Raw genomic sequence first — 13,697 nt, 5'->3', positions numbered from 1 at the left:
GTATGTGAAAAGAGAGCTATAAAGCATTAGCTTGTTTGTCCTTTTAGATGCCCAACCTAGGCAAGCTTTTATCCAGTATTTTAGGAGATACTGGAGTGTTTACCATCAGCTTGAATAGTTCTCAGTTTAGTTCATCTGCTTAATATTTGTGATCCTCCTGAATTTTGCCTGTAAAGATGTGAATGAAAATATAATATTTTCAGAAACTGGTTCTTTACAAATTATCAGTGTAAATATCAAGTGGAAAGATCTCTTTTGAGTTATAAAATCCTGCAAAAAGCTGACTTATTTTATTACTCTTCTACTCTCATTTAAAATAAGTGGTAATATTGATACAGACTTACAATTTGCACCTTCCTTTTTGTTCTTTGCTTACCTTAATAAATTTGAGTAACTTCTTCATCTGTTCAGGGATTCTTTCTTCAAATTGTGTACATTCTTCTAGGCCTCACTCCTGATTCCATTTTTGGCATTTCAGCAGGCAGACATTGAAATGAGCAGTGTCTGCTGCTAAGGGAGTAGTTTCTGTGTGGGGTGCATGGATGAGAAGAGTTTTGCAGATGCAAAGTAGTATCGTACAGGTTCAGCAGAGGTAAATGAGTGTGCCAGCAACAGGGGGAGAAGAGTGGTGGGGGAATATGAGCCAGAGATATGAGGCTTGTCTGTTCAATATGTGCCATTCTGGGGAGAGTTGAAGAAGTTAAGGAAGGGGAATCAGAATATCTTCTTCTGCTACCTGGAAAAGTAAAGGGCAGGAGGCAGAGCTTAAAAAGGAGGGAGATTGCAGGCTGGGAGTGTGTGTGTGTATGTAAAACCAAATTTCATGTTTGTTTTCTCATGTGATTTTAGTTCCTGGATGGTAAAAAAAGACCCACAAACTTAGCAATTAAAGGCATTTAAATAAATAAATGAATACATGGCCACTCTCCTCTGTCCTGCAACCCTGGAGTGCAGATATGAATTCTCTATACAAGCTGTTAATGCTTTGTTTACTTTGAGAAGTCAATATTGTGGAAATTTTAAGTCGTGCTTCTTTCTGTATGGTTAGATAAAGCTACATTAAGCTTTTCTTAAAAGTTCTAAAGTAAGTCAGTCATGCCATGTAGAGTGTGCCCTGCTCTGTAAAACTCTGCTATAGGTCATGTATATTTGGTTCAGACAGAAAAAATTATGTCACTACTGACACATTACTCTAAACATATTAGGGAAGGAGTTGAAAGCATGATTAAGTGACGCTTGTGAATAAGAACACTTCAGCATCATGTGTGGAATTTTGTGTCTTAGCTTCCTCTCATGTTCTGTACTGGGTATTCTGGGGAAGTCGGTGGCAGAGGCAGTATGTGTGGACTAAATGGCAGCCTGGGGAAAGCACTTCTTCAGCAGGACAGTTGGAAAGTTTACCTTCACATCAGACAATGAGGATTTTAGTACATGTTGGGATTGAAGTGATAGAAGATTTTTTATCGTCTTCTGTTTATTTTTTCTTCTCCTTCAGAATGTTGTAGAATTACAAAAGTCCCTGCTTGTTGTTGATGTGGTTGAGAAGGCTCAGCAGCCAGACATTGAAACCTAGTGAATTTTAGGCTGCTTTCTAATCTGGGAACAGAACATGTATGATTGACTTTGTCATACAGGAAGAAAAACACGGGAAAGTGATAAGAGTTAATGAAGCCAGTGGCTTTATTAGCTCACTTGATGGTGATCTCTCAATAGAATACACAGTGCAGGTCAGCTTATAAACAGACATGTAAATGAAGTCTAGGGCCTTTAATTTATCCTTATTCCTACACAAAGGTTATAAAGAGTAAAACAGTTTCTTTCTTTTCCTGTACCAAGAGCTGTGTGCCATAACAATACTGAATGCATTTTTACACCTCCTGGAGAACAGATCCTTGCTTTGGTTTTTGTTTGCTGTTAAAATAAAACCAGTTGAACTTTAGTGTATATTATCAGGGTCCTTGATGTAGAAATGCAGAACAATTTCAAGTGCAAGGAATCTGAGATGATCTCATTCAAGCCTTCTGCTCACAAGAGGGCTAACTTAAAGCCAGATCAGGTTGTTCAGGGTTCAATCCAGTGAGATTCACGGTGAGAGGAGTATGGGTGGTAGAGCAGTACAGCAGCAACAGCACTTTAAAAGCTGGATGCCTGGGTGCTCAGGGAGATGCTGATATGGGCAAGATCATATTCTCACCAAAATGTACCTGTTAGAGCAAGAGCAAGGAAGCTAGAGTGCAGCCCACAGAGTGTGGTAAATGAGACAAAACAGTTGTTGCAGCAGAAGAGCAAAGAGGGCTAGGAATTCCACTTTAGACTATGTGGGTCTGCTTGAAGACTATACAGTGGTAGTGGGAAAAAGCTGCAGGAGATACTGTCCAGCATGTGGACTTCCATTAAGATGTAGAAGTCTGCAGAACTGCTGTTAGCACATCAGAGTCCTTGGTTCTATTAAGAGGAAGTCTTATATCCACCTTGAATGCTTCAGAGAGCTCCTGTGTCTTCCCAGAGGTCAGGGCGGTGGTGGTGGGAGATGTGCTGTGTTGAGGTCCTGAGATTCCAGATGGTGGGAGAAGATGAAGAGGAGACTGACGTGGTATTTGTGGAAAACCCAAGCTACACAAGGTGAGGAAGGAGTGACAGCTGGAGACCAAGTGGACAGAGACTATTGAGATAGAAAAGGCTGAAAGCTTGTGACTTCGGGCAACAAAAAGTTACAGATCAGCTCCACCTGCAGTTGTTCAATTTCAGAATACATATAGTATCCTAAGCACTCATGAGGATCAACAAGACCCGTCAGAGTCAGCTGAGCCTGAATTTAGAGTTCACACAAAAAGGGGAAAATGAGTGATAATGTTGACCAGCACTATCTCACACTGTGGGGACAGACAGGTTCTTTTAAGAATCCTTGGTTGAATGAGAGCTGGACACAGATCTGTAGTTATATCAGGCCTTATCATGAGCTGTGTCTTAGTGAAAATATGGAAGGGAGTTGAGTGAACAGTTACAGAAGATTTTGCCATCCCAAATATCTCATGTGCTATTACACTTCCCTGTTCCATAATGGATTACACTATACTCTGACAACGGTGCTGTACAATGAGTCAGGAGTATGGGTACCAGTCACAGAAAATTACTAGAGATTATTCTCGTGGATGATCAAGGCATGTATTTTCTGATGTCACCTGATGTCTCAGGAGTTTTATTGCTTGATAGGTGCCAGGATCTGGGATTGTTGCAGATGCATGGCCAAGATTTGTCCAGCTTCCTCACATGGACCCCTTCTTCCTCTTTCTCTTCCTTGTGGGTACACAGAGTACTTCTCTGGAGGTAACCTGGTGCATATAAAGAGGAACTGCAGAGGTTTAGGGATGAGGGTGATAGGTAAGGAGCTTAGATCTTGTCTTGCCAATCCCGAGAGGAAGAACAGTTGGATAGAAGTAGACTGTATGGCTTCTGTTGAAGATGGGGCTTTGGCTTCTAGAACCAGAGAAATGAGGACTACTCAGCAGGGATGGAATAAGTCTAACAAAGTGGAACAAGAGTATCTTTACACACTAAGCTTACTGATCTGCTGAGGAGATTATTAGACTGGGTATGGAAGGTTGCCATAACCTGAAGATGAAAGATCATAAGGGGCAGAGCAGATATGTTGAGGTGACAAGCCTGACAAGGGAGGTTTTTGCCCTTCTATAAATGCAGCAAGACATGGGTTCTGTCTCTAACGCCAGCACACAAAAGCATATAGTATGGGGAAAGCAGGGCAAATTAGATGCAGAGATGTGAAACACTGGGATTGTGCAGGTATGTTAACAAAGCTCTTCTGACTGGAGTGCTGCACTGGATGAATAAAGGCTCTTCAGGAATTACATGAAAAAATGAGGAAGAGGCATTGTAGTCTATATAAAGACTTATGTTAACAGCATCTAGCTTTGGACCAAGTCTCATTAAAGACTGATTTTAACAGTAAATTGAAGAAAGATTCAGCAACACCCTCACTGAAAAAAACCAAAAAGCTTTGTAATATATTTCCCTTTCTGTTTTGTCACCACCACCAATGAAAAACTCCTCAGAGAAGTGTTGGCACACTGTTTTTGTGGAAGGTCATATTAATCAGGCTGCTAGATCCCATGAGTTGGGATCATGTAGTGACTTGGACTGTTGCAATGCTGAAGAACTGGAGTTGAGGTTGAGATCTTAGAGAGGAGGAAAGGAAGGGGTCTCTTGTAGCTGCCAAATAACAGCTGATTTGCCCTTACGGCTGGACTTTACATGGTCTTCACTTGATGGAGCTAGACCTGGGTCAGGCAGATTTGACAGATTAATGTGAATTTGTTGCTCTAAGTGGTGTCATACAAAAGGCACCTTTTTCTTGTGTTTTCCCTAGCTCTTGCTGGACTCCTTGTAAGTGTACCAGGCTTAGGTACTGTATATAGAATTAGGACTTGCAGTGCTAAATCATCTGAGTGGCACTCCATGGAAAGTTCGAACCAGGATTAGTTAAAATGGTGTTACTTTCTGGCATTATTGAAGTGGAGGTGCTTATTGTTTTCTTTGGTGTGGGTGTGCCCGTGCACGCGCCTAAACCAAAGGAACACGAATGAAATCCAAGTTTTATCTGAAGCTTGATCTCTGTTTCTGACTTTCTGCAGACTTCTAATGCATGTACATGTATTCCCATGAATTTAAAAACAAAGTAAATACAATTTTGGTATGGAGTTCTGCTACAACGCCCCCCACACCCCAAAAGAGGGTAGACTTTCTCTTTGATTGTTTTTTACCTGTTACAGTAATTTTTTTCTTATTTTTACAAAGGTGGTGGATATTACCAGCAGATTGAAAATTTTCAAAACCTTGCTGAGACTATGAATGTTGGTGCCGATTCTGCAGGCTCCCAGAGCTTTTTAATTGCATAAAGAAATCTCCATGGCAACTTTTTCTAGGAGGATGTCCTGTTAGATAGTGAAGTTTTATGGCTGAAGGAGCAAATGTAGGAAAGCATTCCGTTTCAGCGAGGAAAGCTGGCTGCAGCTGACAGTGTAGCCAGAAGTACTGTGGCTAAGGTGTTGCACCCTTCTGGTGAGGAGTAAGAAGAGCAGCTCACCAACTGCCTGTCACCAGTGTTTGTGGCAGTGCAGGCACTCCCAGCACTGATTGCTGGAGAGCCACAGTCAGTTCCTTGGGCAGGCAGGGACTGTTTCTGTACTATCTGGACATTTGTAATTCAGGAAGGAAAACCAACCAGACAATCCTACTGCAGCGTTTTGCATCATTAAGTTTCTGCCTAAGCTGTGGAGCAGCTTTAAATCTTTGTCAGCGGTGGCAAGCGGTGGAAAATACCTTGAGGCAAAGTTGTTTCAGTTGAGCCAAGAATTCATTGTGAAAGCGAGGGCACTCAGTGTCTGTTTGGAATGTGTGATATTCCTGAAGTCCAGTAGGTTTTCTCGGTGTTTTTCCTTCCCAGGAATTGGTTGCGGAGAGCCTTTTGGGAATGGTGCCATGCTGTGTGCAGAGCTGCCCAGCACAAAGTTCCCGCAAGCTTGCCAGGGGCTGTGGTGCTGCAGGAGTGAGCCCTGTGCAGCTTCAGGAGTGTGGTGCTACACTGCCCTGCTCATGGAGCCCTTTGCACTGTGCTGGGTGCAAAGCTTTTGTGACATTTGCTTGGGTTTTGAACTGTGAGCTTTGAGGAAGGGATGGTAATGTGTGCTGACAGAAAATGAGGAACGCTGCCTTGGCAGCACTGAAATGTCTTTCCTTTTCTTTGCCTCTACTTTCTTCTGGAGGGAGAACTCCTGCAAGTGTGGGAAATCTTCCAGTCTCACACTGTCACCTTATTTGCATGACTGTGGCTTCACTAGTTTCATGTAATGCTTCTAGCCTTTTGACACAAGAGTTGATTTTATGCGGTCCTTTGAGTCCATAAAATTCACACAGTCTTCCTGCTGCAAACAAGCCAAGCCAGTGCAGCTGCAGAGCTTTCAGTTAATATATTTTTCCTTGGCAAACTGCTATATACTTCTGTACTGCAGTAGACAAAATGCATGTTCTTGACTTTTGTGCTCTCATTTCCTTTTTACCGTAGTTCATTTCAGTTTCTTAAGGGTTGATATTGCATTTCTGGAACTAGTTCAAATTATTGAAAATAATGAAATGGATTGTGTTGCTTGCTCTGTAAACTGGTCCTTGATTCATCAGTTATCTTGAGGTAGCAGGCAAAAAGTTTGCAGAGTTGCCTTTCTTGAGAAAGGGCAAGGGAGGAATGTGGCATTTGTTAAGGTTTCCAGAGTTTAAAGACAACAGCTTTCACTTCCTGTCTTTGGTATGAGAGCTGCTTCAGACAGAAGTTGGACTATTGGTAATATGGAATTTGGATGAGATGTTGGATTGTTTTGTGGTTTTTTTTACTTACCTGCAGTGTGGTCAGTCCCTGGAATAAGTTGTCTATGGAGTCTGTGGGACTTTGGAGGTGTTCAGGACTTGACTGGAGAAGTTTCTATGTAAGCCTCTTTGAGCCTTGCTGTGAGCAGGGCCTTATACTAGATAAAGACTCATATTCAAAGGTTCTTTCCAACCTAAATTGTTCTGTGACTTAGTAATTTTAAGTTTTGATAATATTTAGGGACAGATAATCCCCCACTCTTTCCAGGCTTGACCAACCACAGTGGTGAAAACCTCTCATGTGTCTAGTTGGAATTTCATATCTTCCAAATCATGCCCATTATTGTTTACTTCTGAACTGCCTCTGTTGAGGACAGGAATAAGATTTGTCTCTCCCTTTTTAATTCTGAGTCTTTATAAACACATTCCTGTCATCTTTTCCATGTATGTCACATGCTCCAAGCCCCTTGTTATCTTAGCAGCACTTCTTTGTAGACACTAAGACAAAATGAGGAAAAATACTGTATTTCTAAGAAAAAATGCACAAAAAAAGAATAAACTGAATTTGAAACACTAAATGATTATGTTAGTGTACTGTCAATATGATGTTTTTAATGGTGTGAAGATGAAACTGATAGCTTTTATATCATTATAATTTTATACAAGAGAAGTTGTTTTTCTTGCAGTTAACAGGTAACACAGTGATACTGTAACACAATAGTAGTTCATTACAGCACAACTGAAAAATTTATGTGAGAAGACAAAATGTGTCTCTGCTTATTGTCTAGAATCTATCTCCGTTATACAGAATCTCCAGATATACTCATTACAATTCCCAGTGCAGTACCAATTAACCCTGGATTTAGCTGCTTTGTCATAATGGAGGTGTTTGTTACTCTCTGTGGGGGGTGGTGTTTGTTAAACTTCTGAATGGAACCGACTATGCTGAGAATGGAGGGTTTATCTGACCCAGACTAGTGTGAGAGTAATAGAAGAAGCTACTGACTAGAGGATCATAGAGTAGAGGGTTGGGCAGTTCTTACTCATCATCATATGCAGTCTGTATTTCACAGAAAAGTGTTAGGTGTTTGCTTCTGCTAGAATAAGCCTCTGTGGTATGGGCTGCTTAAAAAGTGAAGACTGCAGTATTTACCATCAGCTCTCCCATCGCTTTCTGTGCACGGCAGCTACGGTTGCTGCATGCTTAAGATAGTTTGTGTTACTAGGGAAATACAAGGAGTCCTATTTTGATAGTCCTTTATGGGCTGTATCCCTGTGTTGCAATTTGAAACAGGTAGTAAGTAATGTTTCTTCCAAATTTAGGCTGTTTACATTTTCTTCCTGTCATGGATGCTGTATGGAAATAGGTGCCTGGGGCATTTGTAATCCATCAGCCATCACCAGATCAGCATCCATCAAACTGTTTGCATTTGGCATGGTGCCAACAGAAGGTTTTGTAGGTTTCTAAACAGTATGCATTGATTAGTGTTTTCAGCTCTAAGAGAGGATTTCTAGGGAGGATGTTTTATTTGATTTTTTTGGCATCTTTTGAATTTTCAGCAAAAAAATTTAATAGGTGAGCTGGTATTCCTGAAAGAGCCTATAAATAGGAAAAATCAGAAAAAGGGAGTACTTTGGCATTTATCAGTTCTGTCTTTTTTTTAGTCTAAAGAGCTTTATAGGTTGGGAGATAGGTTTCGAGTCTAACAGAACAATATAAGAAGGTACAGAAAGGTAGTTATAGTAAAAGAAAATATGTACCTCACACGATAGCCACTCTGTTAGGTGATTATCCTGTGTATATCCAGAAATAAAGAATTTTTATTCTAGATGTCAGATGAAAATGGTGGTGAACTAACTGAGATTTGAGTTCAGGACATTTTTAATGCTAATTGTTAGAGATGATGGAGTGGTGTGAATGCAAATCTAAAATGAAGGACGATAATCTGATTAAATGTTTTTTTGTTCCCAGTATGTCCTGGTACTAATTTAAAAAGAACAATGAAGAATATTCAATTTAGTAGATCCTTTAGAGAGCCAGTGCATTTGCCATGTGTTTCAGCAGTTCATCCTTTATTAAAAAAACATAAATAGCATGATTTTTTCCCAAGACTTCATAGTAAAATCAAATATAAATTATTTCTTTACCTTTACAGAAAAGCTGGAGCTGTGCTGTCCTCTTCCAGACAGTTTTCTTTTCTTTCATCACTTCACCTCAGCTGAGAGTAATGGGAGAGATTTACATTCTGCTCAAGTGCATGTCATAGCTGGGAAATCTGTTGAACTAAAATGCACAGAACTAGTTTGATCCTGTTTTTTTTTTTTTTCCAAGACAACAGGCTGTTGCCTATTGGGACTCCTCTAACCAGATGGAGAAAGCTATAGAGATGGTACTTGGCAGTTAAATAAGCTGCTTGGTTTTCCTGCTTCTGTACTGAATAGGATGAACTCTGTGTGCTTAACATTCTAGTTTTGAGTCTGACTTGCAAATCCAGGTGACTGCAGCTTCAGTCAACATTGGTCATTCTGAACAACTTTGACAATTCCTTTCCTGATGTAGTTTTGTGTTCTTTGCCCAAGAATACACTGTCTCATGCATGCTTGGAATATTGTTCCTTCTATTTCCCTTTTAGATTTTACACTGTGTCACCCAGTCATTGGCTTCCTTGTCTTTGAGTACTAATCTGTGAAAGCCATAGCCCAGATGGACAGTGAAGTGATGGTAACCTGAGGTAAACAGCAGAGGTATATAAGAGCAATCAGACTTAAGGACTACCCATAGAGAGCAGGACTTCTTTAATGTTAGGGGCATTAACTTGATGTTATTTGACATGACATTTGCTCTTTTTGGAAATTTTTCAACTCCATTTGTCAAAACTTTGAGATAAAGAAGATGACACATATTTTCTGGAGACAGTTACCCAAATAACTTAGGCCAAGTGATGATTAGATTTGTATATGTGCTTGCCCCAGGTGTGATCTCCTAATCTTGGAAGAAGTAATTTGCTGAAGAGCACAGCTTCTGCAACATACACAGTTATTTTTAAAGGGGTTACAGTATTGACTAACCTCTCAACAGCATTGTTAATTGCCATATGCTGTTGTGTTTAGAAAAGGAAACATATAGATTGTACCTGGTTTGCATGTACTCAGAAGATTTCTGGCCAGAATTTTTGCTTGTCATCTTTGTTGAGCTCCATTTGAAAATATGGATGTTTTTTGAGCTTTGAAATGTGAGAGGATTTGGCTTCTAATGCCTCTGAAGGGGTGGACACCCTATAAGTACTGCAGGTTAGAAAGACATAAAGACTTAGTAGTTTTTGTAGCTGTAATCTCAGAGCTTTGTTTGTGTAGGTACAGGGTACTCTGTATGTGTAGGATAAGATGTTCAGGAGTGTGTAAAGCTTGCTTTTATTGTGTTCTACCCTGTCAAACTTTGTTAAGTAATTGAAGGAGAGCATTTGCCTGAAACATTTGCTGTTGAATTTCTGCTGGTTTTGCTGTCCTTACTATGAGACATTAAAATAACCATAAATACATCTGTTGAGAACTTAAGCTAGTTTAAATTGACTACTTCAATAAACATTCCTAATGTAGAGGTTCTGTAATAAAAAAGACCAACGTCTAAACCTGCAAAGATGTTTGTCAGTTGTGTGTTTTGGGAGATTTCAGAGTAGACCTGCATAGGCTGGTACATGCAACATAAAACAGAGCTGAACTGTGTATATATACATGGCATTGTGTTAATCTATTGGTTTTGTACCATCCTATTTTCTTGCAAGAGCCAGTTTGCTTTGTGCTTTATAGGTTGCGAGGATATCCTTGACTTGCTTATGAATAGCATCTACCCTATTGGCAGTGGTGATAGAGGGTGAGACCCCTATATGTTGAGTTAGATCCCATGGAAATTCATCGATGATCTACATTCAGAAGATTTTATACCACAAATAAGTTAGTATACACCTGGAAAGTAAGATAGTTTTCTGACATGCACTGGGATAAGAGCACAGAAGTCTAATACTAATTGCACCATTTCCAATTCCACAAGTCCACTATTTAGAAAACTTGCCCTTCTATACAAAATATTGTGGGAATAGATACACTGAATATTCTTGCACCAACATGTCAGTGGATGACAGTTTGGAGCAATACTTTGTTGCTTCTGCTGGTGAAATCAGAGGCTTTGAAGAAAACAGTTTCAGAATCGAGATAGTAATACAAGAAAAATGGACGTGAAGCTTCATTTTCTGAATGTAAGTAACTGAGAGCTGCTGGAAATTGCTAGTGTAAGAATGTACTAATTTGTGTTTGTAGATGAAACTACCCTTTTGTACAAAGCAGAAATCAAGAGAGCAGCAAATCCTACCCAGCATTGGCTCAATACCTTCCTTCAGTAGGTGTTGGTCTAAATAAGTCACAGGTTTCCAAAAGAGGATATGCTTGCTCTTTTATAGTCTCCTCTCTGCTTTCACAATTTATTCCAGCATCTTGGAGTCTTCCCAATTGTTCCTGATCATTTTGGTTTGCAACTATGGGGTTGCAACTGTGTGGGTTGCAATTTCCCTTTTGCATGTTTTGAATAGAGAAGTGCGATGTAAATGACGGAATATCTGTATTGGTATCAACTGTCATAATTTTCTGCCTTTCTTTTGGATTGGTTTCAGTTGCACGAGTTAGCACTGTAAAGACTGATATACTGATCTTTAATCCAGGGGAGGTGCTAGATCCCCATAGAGAATTTGGTCACTCTCTGTTTATAGCTTTCACAAAGTGCCAAGACATTATTGGCATTGACTGTTCTGCAGATTCTATGGCACAACTGAGAGTTCCATTTGGAAAATGTGTTCTCTGCTCTGGACACAGAGAGAGAGGATCAGTCTCTCTCACCCAAGGAGTCAAAATGGCTTCTTTTTGAAGCTGGAGGTAGCTTTATTGTATCTACTTGTTTGGCAGGCTTTCTCTTTCTCTGTAGTTGGGGTTTTTTTTTGTGAGGAGATGGATAAAGCTCTGTGCTTTTCCTATGTTGAATTATTTTGGTCTCTGAGCTCACAGACATGCCTTAATTACTTGTGAGGTATACTGGGGCTTCATACAATTGTTCTTGGTTATGATTAGCAGGGGGATTTTCATTCAGATTGAGGGTTGCATTGTCAATTGCAACAACCTTCTGCTGAGATGAAAAGTGCCTAGAGATTGCTTTTGAGGTATATGAAGTAAATGGTCAGATGCATTAGCTATTTTTTCCCTAAGCTAAGGTAGATATCTATTTCCACAAGTTATGGTAAAGATAAAGGCATAGCAGAAGAACTAATTAAAGAATATTCTCTGCATTGGCAGTAGCAGACAAATGGGTTTGGCTTGTGGATCTGTAGTGGAAATGAGATGCTCTCATGTATAAGTGTTACAGGGGCTTTGCGGCTCTATAATTTAGCCTTACCATTTCCCATCTGCACTTTTTAAAAATAGTATTGCTGTCTTCAAATGCTCTCCTACTCTCATTTATAAACTGTTTGAGAGACTGTTTTGGCCAGAGTCTACCTATTCTGTCTTGCATTTTGTTTTGTAAAATGAGAATGTTGCCAAGGCAGACAATTCCATCTCTAATTGCTGTTTCATAAGAAATGAAGATAAGAGTGACATGGGGAGCAGAGCATCATTGTGGATGTTGTCATTTTAACATAGAGTGAGATCTCCTTTGCAAGGAGACATAGAATGGGAAATTCTCCAAGGTTGGGGATTGTATATTTAGAGCTTTGCTGTCACCATCCATTTTTCCCTTTCATATGGGAAGTCAATCATTCAGTCGGGGAGAAATATGAAGTTTCTTCATTATTTCTATTCTATTTCTTGTTTTCTTTGAGAGTGAAAATATCTGGTTTCTGCTCTGTGCATAACTGCACTCTGGAATCTCCTTTCTTGAAGGTTGTGATTTGGTCCTTGGCTGTTGGTTATGGCAAGCAGTTTTGTGGCTTTCTCTGCATGTTGACCTATGTCACATGCTCCAAGCCCCTTGTTATCTTAGCAGCACTTCTTTGTAGACACTAAGACAAAATGAGGAAAAATACTGTATTTCTAAGAAAAAATGCACAAAAACAGAATAAACTGAATTTGAAACACTAAATGATTATGTTTGATTTTGTTGTGCAAAGTAAAACTTTCTTCCTAAGACAAAGGGGTTTTTTAAATAAAATATTGAAGTTCACGGGCACCTTCTGTGATATGCAAACTTTGTGGTTAACTGTATGTTCAAATAAGAGATGGAAAATGAAGGCTTCTATGGTCTCAGAGGGAAAAAAAAGTGAGCAAGTTGGCCCAAGGAATTTATTGCCTTTAGAATAATGTAACTAGAGAGATTATATAACTTACTCTCGATAGTAAACAGTTCAAGCAGAATTGCTATATGACAAGGCAGAATCATTTGTATGTGATTCATTGTGAAAAAGATTGCTATTGTGGAAGCTGTTCTCATCCAGCCCTTTGTGCTCTTCACTATATTTCTTCCTACATTTTTCTTCACTTAAAAAGGATCGTCAGCTTTCTCACCCCACACCCCCTTTTTTTATTTGCCTCCCCTTACCCTTATACAATAATGATGGGTTGTAGAGAATGATCTCAAGGCCCCCCTTTCAATTAGTTTTGCCTTTTGCTCAATACGCAATTTAATCTGCATAGTTGATTTTGTTCAGAAACAGAAAAAAAAAATTATAAGAACAGTTGGTTGCACATTCAGTTTATAAAGGCTGTTCACTAAAAATAAGTCATCAGCTCATAGCGGAATCTTTATGGATAAACTTTTCATGTTAAGACACTGAAAGGAATGGTACGGCTAATCCTAGAAATCATATCCAGGCACATGAAGGAGAAGAAAGTCATCAGGAGTAATCAGCATGGCTGATCACCATGGGAGAGTTGTGCTTGACTGACCTGTAAACTTCTACAGTTAAATGACTGCCCAAGTAGATAGAGTAAGAAGAGAGTACTACAGTGTCTACCTAGGCTTCAGTAAGGCCTTTGATGGGGTCTCTTACAAGAGTCTCACAACCTGGTGCTGTAGTGGCTGAATGAGCAGACACTGAAGTGGATTGAAAACAGGCTGAATGGTTGGGCCCTGAGGGTATTGATGAACAGTACAAAGTCTAGTTGGAGACTGAAAAACCTGATGTACCCCAGGAGTCTATATTGAGTTGAGTCCTTTTTAATATCTTCATTAATCATCTTCATGATAGGCTGTGGTATACTCTCAGTTGAGTTTGCTGATGACACAGAGCTGGGAGGAGTGGATGATAGGTCATCCAGATGAGATGGTTGCCATCCAGAGGGAC

At 39.8% G+C, this 13,697-nt stretch overlaps 1 protein-coding gene across 4 annotated transcripts in view; it reads left to right on the top strand.

Moving 5' to 3' along the window:
* Nucleotides 1-13,697, top strand: part of TPPP (tubulin polymerization promoting protein) — an 84,876-nt gene that overhangs the window by 50,525 nt on the left and 20,654 nt on the right. The window lies entirely within an intron of this gene.

This window comes from Anomalospiza imberbis, chromosome 1 (assembly GCF_031753505.1).
Source record: "Anomalospiza imberbis isolate Cuckoo-Finch-1a 21T00152 chromosome 1, ASM3175350v1, whole genome shotgun sequence".
NCBI classification, from domain to species: Eukaryota; Metazoa; Chordata; class Aves; order Passeriformes; family Viduidae; genus Anomalospiza; species Anomalospiza imberbis.
This window is presented reverse-complemented; position numbering and strand designations above follow the sequence as displayed.